The sequence below is a fragment of the Cornus florida genome, unplaced genomic scaffold, assembly GCF_030987335.1.
Source record: "Cornus florida cultivar Cherokee Brave unplaced genomic scaffold, ASM3098733v1 CherokeeBrave_3.0.0_Hap2_Chr04, whole genome shotgun sequence".
NCBI lineage: Eukaryota > Viridiplantae > Streptophyta > Magnoliopsida > Cornales > Cornaceae > Cornus > Cornus florida.
This window is the reverse complement of record NW_026775574.1, coordinates 97847344-97858885: the sequence shown is the minus strand read 5'-3', so window position 1 is coordinate 97858885 and position 11542 is coordinate 97847344.

Genomic DNA, 11542 nt, shown 5'->3' with positions numbered 1-11542 from the left:
GTGGTATCAGAGCTAACGGTTTAGGAACTCATTATTTTTCATTAAAGTTGCATAAATAATATGTATAATTTTAAAATTAAATGATTGTATAATCCATTCTTTTAGAATCGTATGTTTAGATCAGTCTGTGTGGTTTTTGGGTTTAGGTACCTCAATTTCTGAGCCAAAATTGAATTATGAAAGTTGGTTACTGATACATAATTTACATATGTGTAATAGTACAAACGTATGCATAATATATATAAGACAAACAACTTCAATACTTTAGGTTACTGATTTTCGTACATGACTAATAAAGAATATTGAATTAAAAAATAATAATAATAATAATAATAATAGCATTTGTCTTGTTATTGTTTTATAGAAACAGTAAGTTGTGAAAGGATTACAAAGACTCATTATTATTATTATTTAAAAATTAATAAATACATAAAGTTTGTGTATTTATTTATTTTATTAAAGAGGTTTAAATTATTGTTATAAGTATTTGTCCAATGATTTGAAGATTCTGATTTTAATTTAAAATAAATTAAAATTAAAGTTATTGAATACATAAAATATATGTATTGGTTTATTTATTTTAGGAATTTGAATTTCTAGAATAATTTGTGAGTTTAGAAATTTAATCTAATAAATTAAACATGTAAATAACTTATTGTTTCGTACCCAAACATACATACATATTGTAGAATCAATTTTAAATTGATTCAATTATGATCTTTAAGTCCAAAAATAAAATAATATATTTTATGATGTATATAAAATAAAAAGATATTTTCTATGAAATTTCGGACTATTAAGTTTTTGAGATCGAAGTTGCTTAAATTTTATGAGTATGTGTGTATAATGTTAAATGGGTACATTAATAATTAATTAATTACTAGTTAATTTAATATTCATATTATGTGTGGGTTAGTAGCTACCAAAGTGGCCTAACCATAATGGTCGATGAATATTAATTTTAGTAGTAAATATAACTTAATGATGAATTAATTACTATCTAATTTAATATTCATATTATGTAAAGATTGGTAGCTACTAAAGTGCCCAATCATAATGATTGATAAATATTAATTCATGAAATATTGCAATTATGATGCTTATAATTTTTTGTGATATTCGTGAATATTGATTTTATTTAATTATGAGAAATAATTCCTCAAAAGGAACTGATTTTCAAGTGATTAAATAAAAATTAAAGGGTCGTATGTATTTTTTTTTTATATAGGATATCCAAAGGTAACTTATTTGTTTAATTAAATAATGCATCACCAATAAAGGTATACATATAAATACATGTAAGCATCATTATTAGTATTTTATATTTGCCACCCAAAGGGGTACTATAGTTATACATTGTATTTATATTTTTAAGTTATACATACGTGTTGTTAACTCAAAGCATTATTGTTATTAAGATTTTATCTTATTATATTTGTTTTATTACATCTTTTAATGCGCATGCTATATCTGTTCTGATTCTCAATATTACTAACTTCTCATAATGAAATGAGTAAGTTGAGTTCAAAATTTAGATGTGTTAAATCTTAATTTAACATTTTAAATTGAGAAACTTACTGTTATTACTGATAAAAATAGTGAGGAAGAAAAGATTATCCATAAAGCTTGGGAGAAATCGAACAGATTAAGTATTATGGTTATGCGAATAATTGTTCCTCATAGTGATAGTGCTAAGGAATATTTGATTATAAGAATGTTTTCGTGTTGTAGATAAATATCTAAAACGAAAATTATTAATTGATATAACTACTATGGATTTTTTGTTAGTACTCGTACCATGTATGATCGTTTTTTTAGATGACTAATATTGCTGCAAAATTGAGAACCTTATGGATGATTGTGAATGGGAATTTTCTTATTCAATTTATTCTCAATTTATTGTCTATTCAGTATGGGTCATTTCGAATTAACACTATTAAGACAAGTGGAAAGTGATTTAATTGACCATTATGTTAATTTACGAGGAGACAAAACTTAAGTAGAAAGTAATCATTATGTTCATCTGATGATTTAAGAAGTTAGAAAGAAATTTGGGAATAAGTCAAAAAAGGCAATAAGTGAGCAACACCCAAAATTAAAAGATTTAGGTCAATCTACTAAAAGAAAGTAATGTAATAATGAAAAAGTGTCATTAATGTATTGAACACTTTTAGAAAGATTACATAACATATAAAGAATGATTCGAAAAAGAAAAGTATGCTTTTGGCTTCTGTATATTGCGAATTACTTGTTGAAATTCTTTTTAATACATGATAGGTTGACTTAAGTACTAATATTTATGTTTCTAATAGATGCAAGAATTTTTTATGGCCTAAACTACAAATTCAAATAAGAATTTCTTATTTATGATAATTGGGAAAAAGTTTTGTTGAAAATATTGTGACACTATGTTTAATGTTAGACAGTGGATTTTATTTAAATTATTTTAAATTTTTTATGTTTATTCAATTTCCCAAAATTTGGTTTTATTTCAAAAACTTTATGTTAATGGTTTTTCATTTAAATTTGGTAATGATATTTATTTAAGAAATTATAATTTGTGAGTTATGGTATTATTGTTGATGATTTCTGTAAATTCAAATTTGATGGTTTATTTATTAAAATCCTGATCTTGTATCATAATGTTAGAATTAAGCGTAACTCAATTAATAGAAAATTTATCTTTGGCATAAAAGACTAGGTCAATATCTAGTGAAAGGTTAGAAAAATTAGTAAAGGATGTGATTCTTCTGAATCTAAACTTTACTGATTTTGATGTGTGTGTAGATTGTATTAAGGATAGACAAACTAAACGCACAAAGAAATGAGCCACAATAAGTACATAGCTTCTTGAAATTATTTGTAAACTTTCTGATGTTCCATCTTTTGGAGGAGAAAAGTATGTTATCGTCTTTATAGTTGATTTTTCACGTTATAGATAATCTAATTGTTGTGTGAAAAATCTCAAGTAGTGGGTACTCTTAAAGTATACATAAATGAGGTTGAAAAACAACTAGATAGAAAGTGAAAATCATAAGGTCATATAGAGGTGGTGAATATTATGTAAAGTATGATGAAACAGGTTAATACTCTAACCGTTTGTTAAACTCCTTGAAATGTATGCCATTTGTGTTCAATACACTTTATTATATATGCCACAGTAGAAGCGTGTAGCTGTAAGGCGTAATCGTACTCTTATGGAATTGGTTAGGAGTATGTTAAGTAATTCCTCGTTACCCATAATGTTATGGATATTAAGTAATCTAAAGGGTATAAGTTTTACTATCCGAAACATAGTACGATAATTATTGAAACCGGTAATGTCAGATTCATTAAGAATGGTGAAATCAGTGGGAGTGATAAAAATAAGAATTTGATCATTTCAGAAGTTAGGGTACAAATATCTTTATCCATAACTTATAAGGAAATAATTGCTCCTTCAGTTGTTGAACCGTATAACAACGATGAATAATTAAATGATCAATAACTCTATAATGAGATTGTCACCAATGAATAGACTGTAGAAAAATCATAAGGAATAACATTAAGACGATCTCAAAGAGAAAGAAGATCTGTTATTCCAGATGACTATGTGATATATCAGCAAGAATCTGATTTTGATATATAGTGAGATATATACGGATCCGGTTACATATTCACAAGCCATTAACAGTGATGATTTTACTAAATGGATTAGTGTTATGAATGAAGAGTTTATAAAGAAACCTTCTCTCTAGTATTTAAGAAGGAATCTTTTAAAATACCATGGCATTAGTAGCTTATTATGATTTAGAGTTACATCAAATGGATGTGAATACAATTTTTATGAATAGGAGTTTATAAGAGGAAGTCCATATGGAACAACTTGAAGACTTCATATTAGAGGGTAAAGAATTCATGGTCCGTAAACTTAAGATGTCAATATATGGATTTAAACAAGCTTCCTAAAAATGGTATATTAAGTTTAATGATACCATTATTTTTTTTGGTTTTAAGAAAAACACTGTTGATCAGTATATAAACTAGAAGGTTAGTGAGAGTAAGTTTATATTTCTGATTCTATATATTAATGATATTCTGTTTGTTAGTAGTGATCTTAGTTTATTATATGAAACTAAAAGTTATCTTTAAGAACTTTGAAATGAAATATATGGATGAGACATCCTATGTGATAGGAATAGAAATATTTCATTATAGATCACATTGATTTGTTTTTAGAATTGTCTCATGAAGCATATATTAAAAGAGTTCTAGAAGATTTGGTTGGAGGAACAATATTATGAAAAAGTGCAAAGTAATTTATGATTACTTTGTCTATTATGAAATTTTAATTTGTAGCATGCTTTGAGGCTATAATTTATGGTTGCAAAATTTATTTCAGGACTTGGAGTTATGGGTACCGTTTTCAGATTGCTGAAAATTTATGCTGCAATTGTTGATCTTCTTATATGAAAAATGATAGGTATTCTAAAGTTGAAATACTTTATCATTAAAGAAGATATTTAGAAACAACAAATGTCTATTGAAATTATAAGCACACAACTTATGATTGCAATCCATTAATGAATGGACTACCATCCAAGACATTTATAGAACATGTTGAAAGAATGGGTCTTAAATGTAGTCAATGATGATTATTTTTTAATTGTGAATTGCTTAGATAGTGCTTATATATATTTGACATTTTGCGCTGATTAAATGTGTTTCTGATATTTCTTATTAATTAATGTACATGTACGTATTGCTTTAATAAGTGTTAATAGGAATAGTCTTGGAAAAGACATTATTGTTAGATCATTATTGATACTTCTCATTTATAGACTATGTTGAATAGATTACTAGTGTTGTGGTACATGGAAGGGACTGTGTCATTTAAGGATATATAACCGCCATGACTCGCATTGGTAATTTATTTACCATGGTATTTATGATGACCAATTTAATAAGTTAATCTGATTTATGGTGCACATTAATGACTATTTTACTAAACCACTACAGAAATTATCATATGTGCCAAGTAGGAGAATGTAAGATTATTTATTTAATTGTGGCCCACATGATTTGGGCATGTGACATATTACTTGGTGGGTAAGTAAATAGATATCAATTAATATTATTTATTTTTGGTCAACTTATAATTACCTTTTTGGTAATTATTTATTGGAGAAGTGTTTTCCTTTCTTATTCCTTACTTTGATGGAAAGTAGAATTATGTTACTATAAGGAAAACTGGTCCTCTCTCTGCCTTTATAAAAGTGCATATACTCCATCAATTATGTACAATTAATGATACAACACGTAAAAGTTTTATGTGTACAAAAGGCAAAAGTTTTATGTGTACAAAAGGTCAAGAGAGAGAAATCAGTTTCTACCTTTGCCTATTGATCAGAGTTGCAGATTAGTTCGTGGTTAAAGGATCTAGAAGTTGGATTTAATCTCAACAAGGTTTGATATCATGAATCGAGGTATTTATATCTAACTATTTATTTATGCATTATAGATATGTGAAAATCATGAAGTTCTAAGATTATGGGATTCATGTTTATTTGTGATGAATGGTTTAACACGAATAATTATAGTTTACAGCTCGGCCATGCGTTTCATCATCGACAAGTTCTCGGCCATGGAGATGGTGGGTGGTTGTAACTTGTAGGGATGTGCTTGAACAGTGATCATAGCATCAACATCATACATGGAATCAGCATAGAGGGTGGCATCTGTAAGCTTTCTCGGCATGTTGCGAGTCAACCGAACCATGGTGACGATGCCCATTACAAAAGCCATCACCCCAGCCATAATCTAATTGCTTATTCCTTGAGGAGTTTTGCAAGCATCGTGCATGGGGAAACAATCTGTGCAACCAGGGAAAGACTAGCATATACATCTATTGTTAGGAAAACTATTTATGGATTTTAGAGAAGAGAATGTGTGTGAAGCACAAATATTTTTGGCAGTTGTGGATGATTTGATTGGAATGAAATTTGGGGCACAAATATTTTTGGTTCTTAAAAAAAAACTGTTTGAGAAGGTTTAATTCTCGCGTAATCATGTCGACCCAAATTGATAAGCTAATGAAGGACCTTTTTGGAAACCATTTCCATTTTGCGTTTCTATTTTCATCCAAAATAAAAACAATGGTTTTGTTGTGGAGTGTGTTTTTGTTGTGTACATGGTTATCAAAATCGCGATTCTGAGTCATAGAATGGACTCAGAACTCAAAATCGAATTAAATCTTAACAAAATCGCTCAATTGGTATAATCGGGAGTAGAATCGGTAAAATCGTTGGTAGAATCATAGAATCGTACGATTCTACACGATTCTACCAAAATGGGTGTTTTGAGCGGGTCTTTATAATATTTGGTCTTTGGATCTTTATTCTATTGGTTGTTCAACTTGTTTAGGCCAGGCTTGGCCCAAATATGTGTGTATCTATGTGTATATAGATGGAAGAAAACGAGTGAAAAAAAAAAAAAAAAAAAAATCAAGAACTGGGCTTAAGTGCTTAACGCATACATTTCCCCGAATAGATTTTACATAGGATATATGTGGGGAGAGAGGGGAGATGGAATTTCTTTTGAAATAATTGGTGTTTGTATATACCTTGAACAGAAGCTGAGTGAGAAGAGAGAGATGGATCTGCGAGAAAGTATTCTACTCATCCAACTCCCACATTCTGCATTCATGTGGATGCGGTGGCAATAGTTCGTTAGGTGCTAAGGCTGCATTCGATGTAAGAAAAAAAAAAAAAAAAAGTTTATTTTAGAATAAAGAAAATGAAATTATTTTAGGCAATGTCACCGTGGCATCTTTGTGGTATATTTGGGAGTTTTCTCCAGCAATTTTCTGAATGGTGTTTGGAAGAAATGTGGAAGATTATAGAGTGAGACCATGATAGATTTTAAATATCTAGAATATGTGAAAAAGTATTCATGTGGGTCAAATTGTTGTCCATTTTAATGGGTTTTAACCCTTGATTGAGGGGGTGAATAACATTTGCTCCATTAAGTTTTGTGGCTTCCTTTAGTTGGAATGATTTGAGATTTGAGATTTGTGGGCTATGTTATTTTGAGTTATATTTAGGTTTTGGAATATTTTCTTTTATTTATACTCGGACTTTAGAATATTGTTACGATTTGAGATTTGTGAACTCATGAATATGCAATATTGTGTGTTTTGGCCTTATTTTGGTTATATTTTACATATCTTATTGTTTAAGAAGTTAGTTTCAATTATTTTTTCACATTTAGGTAGAATCTTACGATTCACGATCCAATTCTACGATTCTGATTCTACGAAACCCAAAACGATTCTGCGTAGAATCCCGATTTTAACAACCTTGGTTGTGCAGTTTGTTTAATAGTGATTGGATGCATGTTAGGTAATGAAATATTTGTTGCAAGATTTTTAGAAGCAAAAACATGAAAACATATTTGATAAAAAGAGTGTTGCAAGATTGAGAAACAACACGATTAGACATGAGAAATAACCCTAAATGTGTTGTATTTGTATTTGACCAGGCAACCAATTTATAACCCGATTAGACATGTTTAACTTAAGGATCATGTTCACATTAGAAATGACCCTAATAGTATGAAATTTTAATTAAATTTGTCATGTGTTATCGTGTTGTATCATGTCGTGTAAGGTCTTAACCCATTTATTAAAAATAGTTTACGCGGGTCGTGTCGTGTTATTTGTTTAATCAACGTGTTATGTTAATCGTGTTGTGTTTGTGTCGCCCCATCTAACAAGACACTCATGTTATGACACTACACGAAAACACAAACTGCCACTCTACCATGTGGATGGGTGGGTGGATCATATATTAATGATTTTATGAATCATGTGCATGTAATTTTGTAAAACAAACTTTTAACCGATGATTATTGGAAATTTGGGAAGCATAACCACATTGAAAACAAATTATGTACCTTTAGAAAGGGTAAATGCGTCTTTTTGCGTTGCTTTAGGCCAATTTGCATCCACACCCTTGTCAACCATTGGCACAAATTTGTCATGCCCATAAGCACCATGGTAGTTTTTGCTCATGTAAGCCTGCAGAGATATATATATATATATATATATATATATATTGGTTACCTCTATTAGAAATTCAGAGGATATCTAAATGCTCAAAAAAGAAAAAAGAAAAAGGAAAGAAGACACAATAATGAAGCTGCTGAACAATAGTGATATTTTCATTACCAGATCTGTAAATAAATAAATGAGGCATCCAAAAAATAATGGGTAAAAACTGCAACAAATTCCAGAAAATCCACAATTTTTAATACCAATTATTAAAAAATAAATTATAAACACTACTGAAGAAGATATATATATATATATATATATATATATATATATATATATATATATTTACTGAAGAAGAATGTAGATGACTTCAATTACCATAAGAAATATGGAGATGAAGGAATCTAATATTAGGAAAGTTGAAGCCCAGGAAAATTCTAGACAAAGATATGCTTGAATAAATTTGATCTAATTAAAATGTAACATAGGAGGTGCTATCGGATGGTATGATCCCTCATACCTCATTCCCAAAGAACAGGTTGAGTCCTAGTCCCGCTAGGAATATATTGTGGGTGTGTGCTTTTGCTTAACCTCCAAATAAAAACCTTCAATTTAAAAGAAAAAACCTAATGACCTTCCAAAACAATTTGTAACACGATACCCTTTCAAGACAATTCGAGTACTCGTATAAGCATCCTTTGTGCCTCTCTAACATTATAATTAAGCACACTACCTGTTTCGAACGACTCAATTAGATAAATTTATTTTTAGTTAGAGTGGGAGCACTGAAAACTTACTTCTTGGTTTGAGTATAAAACTCTATCCAGTTTAAAAAATGTATAAATAATAAAATATAAATACTATATTGATATCTATCCCTGAGATGGTTATGTCATATAGATAATACAATGATTCCAATTCATCTTTTCTTATATTTCTATTGAGATATTGGTAAAAAATAAAAATAATATCATTCCACTATTCAATTTTTAATTTATTTTTAAAAAATTTAGTTAACAACAGTATTGAATATGAATCAATCATATTACCGAATTCAAATTATATGTTCCATGTAGCAAAAATGATTTCAAAGTCTGAATTCAATTAGGACAGAATAGGAAATTTGGAAATAAAATAACAGTTTTGAAAAAGAAAGTAAATTTTCCTTTGTTTTACACGGAGAAATATTTTTTTAAATCTTTAGCGGCCATTATAACAGTTAATTATTTTAAAGAAAAATAATTAATAATTTGTCATGTTTCCTGAGTCCAATTTCTTTTCCTTAATTGTATGTATTTAACATAATTTGATTAAAAATAATTATTTCTTATATCTCAGTACCGTCTCGTGAGTCGTTTAGGCAATCTTTAAGTCGCTAACAGAAAGAGATACTTTATTTTAATTATATACTAATGAACTGTACTAAGTTACCAAAAACATTGATTAAATCAAGTAAGGGGCTCCGGTGTACAGAGAAGGCCTCACCGTTTAAGAAGTAACCATAGAAACGATGGAACCCACTATTTCTTTATCTATTTATATTTACTACTTTATTTATTTACTATGTTTTTGATACCTAGGAGAATACAATTGATTATTTCTAAGTGAAATGCCTAGAAAAAATCATGGTTGGGAAGGTTATAGTAGCAAAAGCCATTCGAATTTTTATTTTATACATTGGAAAATTTGTTTTGTTATTAATAGGGGCGGGAAGAATAACTGAAAGAAAGGAAATCAATCAATTAATTATTCGTCAAAGTTTCAATTATTATATATAGCTCGGAGACTATAGACACTAAAATTTTATGGACTTCTGTTTTGACAAATTGACCCATTAAATATGAGTCTCATGTTTAATTAAATTATTTAATTGGCCCAAACTTGGTCCACTTAAATTATTTAATTAGCCCAGTCCAGATGATTAATTAAAAAGATAATTATTCCTAATAAAAATATATTTAGAATAATTATTTTATAGATAATCATCACAATATAGCTCGCCTAGTTATGATTTTGTTCTTATCATGAGAGGACACGTGTCATCATCCTATTAATCAAAGGAGCCTATAAATAGAGGCCTGGAGGAAGGAGGACGGGGTCCAAAAATTTAGAAAATCAGAAATCCAGAGGGCTTCCAGAGAGAAATACAAAAACTCTGTCAATACTCATCCCCAACATCCAAACCTAAAGGCGAAGAACACCAAGCACATCAAATCCTGCCGTTCTTTATCAACATTTCATGGTGATCAACAACAAGCACATCCAAAGCCGTGCCGTTCTTCACCAAATTCAACAAATTCTCTCTGAAGACGAAGAACAACAAGCACATCCAAAGTCGTGTCGTTCTTCCTCAAATTCAACAAAGAACAACAAGCACATTAAAATCATGCCATTCTTTTTCCATGATTCAACAAGTTTGACAAATCACCACACAATACTATTCGAGATCAAGCTTCTTCAGCCCTTGATCAGAAATCATCGACGATTTTCTTCAACTACAAATACTTGAAGAAGATTGTCAACAGCCCGATTCAATTAATAAAATTCTATTTTGCTCCCTATTTTGTTCTTTATTTGCAGATTACGAAATTTGTGTATACAGAGACATAAAACAAAAATTCGTTTATTTACATCAAGCTTTCGGGGCTCTTTCAAGACTTACTTGAACATGTATATGATTCAACTTATGTATATGATTCAACATGCCAACCATTAAACAACTTATTAGAAATACAAGACAGCCAATCAGAAATGTCACAAATTCCCCTGCTCTTCGGGGATGCCCTCGCGACTCGTTCAGATCATGGGCTAGGACAAAGGAAATAAAACCAATTTTCTAGTAAAGGGAAGAAGGGACAATCATGGGTGGGACAAAGGAAAGAAAACTAATTTTCCAGTAAAGGATAGAAGGAATGAATAAGGTATATGTAAGGATCGAAGAGATTGTGTATTTCCTTCTTTTTGTTCAATTAGATAGAACAGAAGACAATAAACTAATAATTTACTATTCCTTAAAAGAGGAGGAAGGAGAAAGTTTTATTTGTTTTTACTATTATATCCAATAATATTTATAATATTGTAATATAAAAATGTTAGAATTGTAATTTAAAACTTATATAATTTTGGATAGTATTTAATTAAAAAAAAATTATAACTGTAACAACCGTGATTTTTAGCACTATATATATATATATATATATATATATATATAAAGGAGATAAAACTACAATAAGGAATGATTAGGTTATTTGACTAGTTTATTTGACATGGGTTATTTGACGGGGATAACGTTATCATTCAGTTTAGTTTTAAAGAGTTTTTATTGAACTTATCCACTGGATATATATATATATATATATATATATATATATATACATATATATGTATGTATGTATGTATATATCTAGAATTAGTTGTATTAAGTTTTTACCTACGTTGCTATCCCGAGGATTTTTACGCGTTGTTGTGAAGCGAAGAAAAGTCAGGCAAGTTAATTCTTGTTTTTGATCT